Source organism: Dipodomys spectabilis, unplaced genomic scaffold (assembly GCF_019054845.1).
Source record: "Dipodomys spectabilis isolate Male_0828 unplaced genomic scaffold, ASM1905484v1 ptg000002l, whole genome shotgun sequence".
In the NCBI taxonomy this organism is placed as follows: Eukaryota; Metazoa; Chordata; class Mammalia; order Rodentia; family Heteromyidae; genus Dipodomys; species Dipodomys spectabilis.
Window position 1 is genome coordinate 6,707,363 of NW_024870679.1, and position 3,590 is coordinate 6,710,952.

The window sequence follows — 3,590 nt, forward strand, 5'->3', positions numbered from 1 at the left end:
CCCTTCCTCTATCGCCACAGTTGTATAGCTCATTTTCCACATAGTGTTTAGTGAGTACCACTGCTGCATTTGTTCACCGTATGTCCTTCCATTTCTTTGTCCTCCCTTACCAATGCAAAGACAGATAAATGAACCAAAAACAAAACAAAAAAAAATAAAAAAACCTCATTAACATTTCTTGGAGTTGATTTTAATAAATATTATTTTATCTGATCAGGTGCACATAGGCATTTTGCTTTTGTGTTTCTCACCTAAGAGTATCTTCCTTTGATGTTGCTATGTGTATGACTGCCTAGAGTCCTCTATAATTTATCATGACCTGGTGTATTTTAGATCTAGCTTCTGCATATGAGAGAAAACATCAGCCATTTGTTTATCTGAGATTACCTCTCTTAATATGATTTGTTCTAGATTAAAATGCTAATTTAATAACACCTTTATTTCTACACTCCTAATTTTACCATGTAGACAAACAAAAAGATATAAATAATCAAATTAGGCATACTGCTCACATATGTAATACCAAGTACTTGACTGGTGGAAGTAAGAAAAAATGTGGATGAAGATCAGCCTGGCCAAATAATTAGAGAGTCATCCATCTCAATGAAAACACTGGTCACGACTGCTCAATCCTGTGATCACAGCTATGAATGAGCATAGGAGCTTCAGGGCAAGGCTAGTTTAGAAAAAAAAATAACTAAGACATTTCTCTGAAAAAATGGCTACAACTAAAACAAGGCTGTATGCTTGTCTGAAGTACTAGAATACTTGTCTCATTAGTTCATAAATACAGTCATTTTTCAAGATGGAGCTTCACTATGTAGCATAGGCTGAGTTTCAGTTATTGGGCTCAAGAAATCCTTGCCTCAGTCTCCTGAGTAGCTGAGACTATAGCGATGCCTTAGTACAAAGAGACAAAATGTTTATTCTCGTAACACTACATAGCTAAGAGAAAACACAATGATGTGAAATCTTCTCCCAGTCTCATTTCCTATAAATCATCTTGCTAACACTGACTTTATAAAATGTTATTTCGGTTTTTTTTTTTCTTTTGTCAGTCCTGGTGCTTGAACTCAGGGTCTGGGCACTGTCTGCTTCTTTTACTTCAGGCTAGCACTCTATCACTTGAACCATAGTACCACTTCTGGGATTTTCTGTTTATGTGGTACTGAGGAATCAAACCCAGGGATTCATGCATGTTAGGCAAGCACTCTACTACTAAGCCACACTCCCATCCCAATTTTAACATTTTAAATTAAAGCTAAGATGGATTAAATAGTTTATAAATCTCTTCTAAGATTTTTGGGGGTTAATATCACTTTTGCTGTATATTATATCTGCTACCATGTTTTTAAAGCAATGCTAGGATTTAAACTAAGACAAATACTTGTTAGACATGTGTTCTGCTAGTAAGACAACTTTTCACTTTTCTGGCAGTGTTTACTTTTGAGATGGGGTCTCGATCTTTGCATAGGTATATGTCTAGAGTATGATCCATCTATTTTATGCGTCCTATAATGGGGAGATGAAAGAAACACACCATCCTGTCCCAATATTTCTATTGAGATGATGACTTGCAAACTTGGACTGACTTTAAACTGCCAATGACTCAAATCTCAGCCTTCTGACAACCCAGGTTAGCAAACACTCTTGATGCTGGAGTTTGTGAACTGATCTAAATCTAGATTTCTATAAACAACATCGTGAGAGGCAGTGTTCTCACATTTTCTTTCCCTGACCCTTTGTTAAGTCTTTAGGAGAATGGCTTGTAGAACTTGAGGGGTAACCAGTCCTGACAAGTGAATTGTTCAGGCAGAGCAGCAAGTGGTGACTTGCTTGCTGGCATAAGTGATCTATTGGATTTGATTTTGTTTCAGTTTGACTTTTGGATTTTTAAAGCCAGAATAGTCTGCACACTGAATGGATCTCTAAAGTTACTTATTGTTTGAATCATTTGTTTCTATTGGCACACTCATCATTTCATTAGATGTATAAACATCATTTATATATTTTAGTGACTTCTGCAAAATTTCTCATGATGAGCTATGTGAAACAAAAACAGATCAATAAGATTTTCAGTTTTCAAAAACCAGTCATGTAATTGAATGACTTGAAAGTTACTTGGGAACAATCATTATGGAAGGCTCATATTAACCTGCAATGATATCATGATTTATGCATTAGCATACCTAGTAAAATAAATTATAACATTTAAATGTTCAGAACACTGGATTTGGAGGTCATAGGTGCATAACATTCTAATCAAAATCAACCATAAATAGGAAGAAATATAATAATAATACCATAGACTAAATTCTAAAATTATAATTATTAGGACACTATAAACATAAGTACAAGCTAGCATAATATAGAGATTATTAAACGAACATTCATTCCTTTAATAGAAAATAAGCTTTGCGTCACAGTGGAATGTGATTTTGTAGTGCATCCATGATAGAGACTAGTGATTTGAAAGGCCATTATATTTGATATCATTAATGACTAATGTAATTGGAAATTGATTTCTTAACTTCTTTCCCTTCAAAAAGCACCCATTCCTTTTGATAGAAAGAGAATCAATATGTAAGTAAATGAATATCTGAGAAGCAGCTAAATGTGGAGAAAAAAAAAACAGCTACTCAATTAGTAATTAGAAAGCTTAGTATTTAAACCTGTGCCACAAATGAAGTGTATAACCTTGGGGTACTCATCTGGACTTTGCATACCTCACTTTCCAGAAAAGGGGGGCTGCTATGGGCCAAGACTAGATTTGTAGCCAGGCATTGGTGGCTCAGGCCTGTAATCCTAGCTGCTCAGCAGGCTGAGATCTGAGGATCAAGGCTCAAAGCCAGCCCAGTTAGAAAAGTCCTTAAGACACTTATCTCTAGGAAACTACTTAGATAATGCTAGAAGTTGTGCTGTGGCTCAAGTGGTAGAGCACTAGCTTTGAACAAAGAGAAGATTAGGGACAGAGACTGCAAGGAAGAGAGAGAGAGAGAGAGGGAGAGAGGGAGAGAGAGAGAGAGAGAGAGAGAGAGAGAGAGAGAGAGAGAGAGAGAGAGAGAGAGAGGAGAGATGGAGGAGGACTAGGAGGAGGAGGAGGAGGAGGAGGAGGACAGGGGAAGGAGGGAGGGAAGGAAGGAAGGAAGGCAAAGAAGGAAGGAAGGAAGGAAGGCAAGGAAGGAAGGAAGGAAGGAAGGAAAGAAGGAGAAAGAAAGAAGGAAGAAAGAGTACACTTGTGTAATTCAATTCTGAACAAGATGAAAACATTAGCATTAAATTTAGTGAATGTCTATTGAGAATGTTTTCTAAACTGTTTTCCACGAGAAGTCATTTTCCTTTTTGTAATTAATAAACTTTTGCACTCATTTAATAAATGTTAGCCACAGTTCTCACTGAATGCAATGAAAACTCTAGCAGGATGCTATTCCTCTTATTTCATTTGATAAATGAAGAAATGGATTTAAAGAAATTGAAACAATCTACCCCATTTTAGATGATATTCAAAAGTCAGTCTAAGATTCAAAGCCAGAGAGTACTATTTTATGGTTTAAACACCACCCATTCGTACTTCTTTGTATATTTTTTGT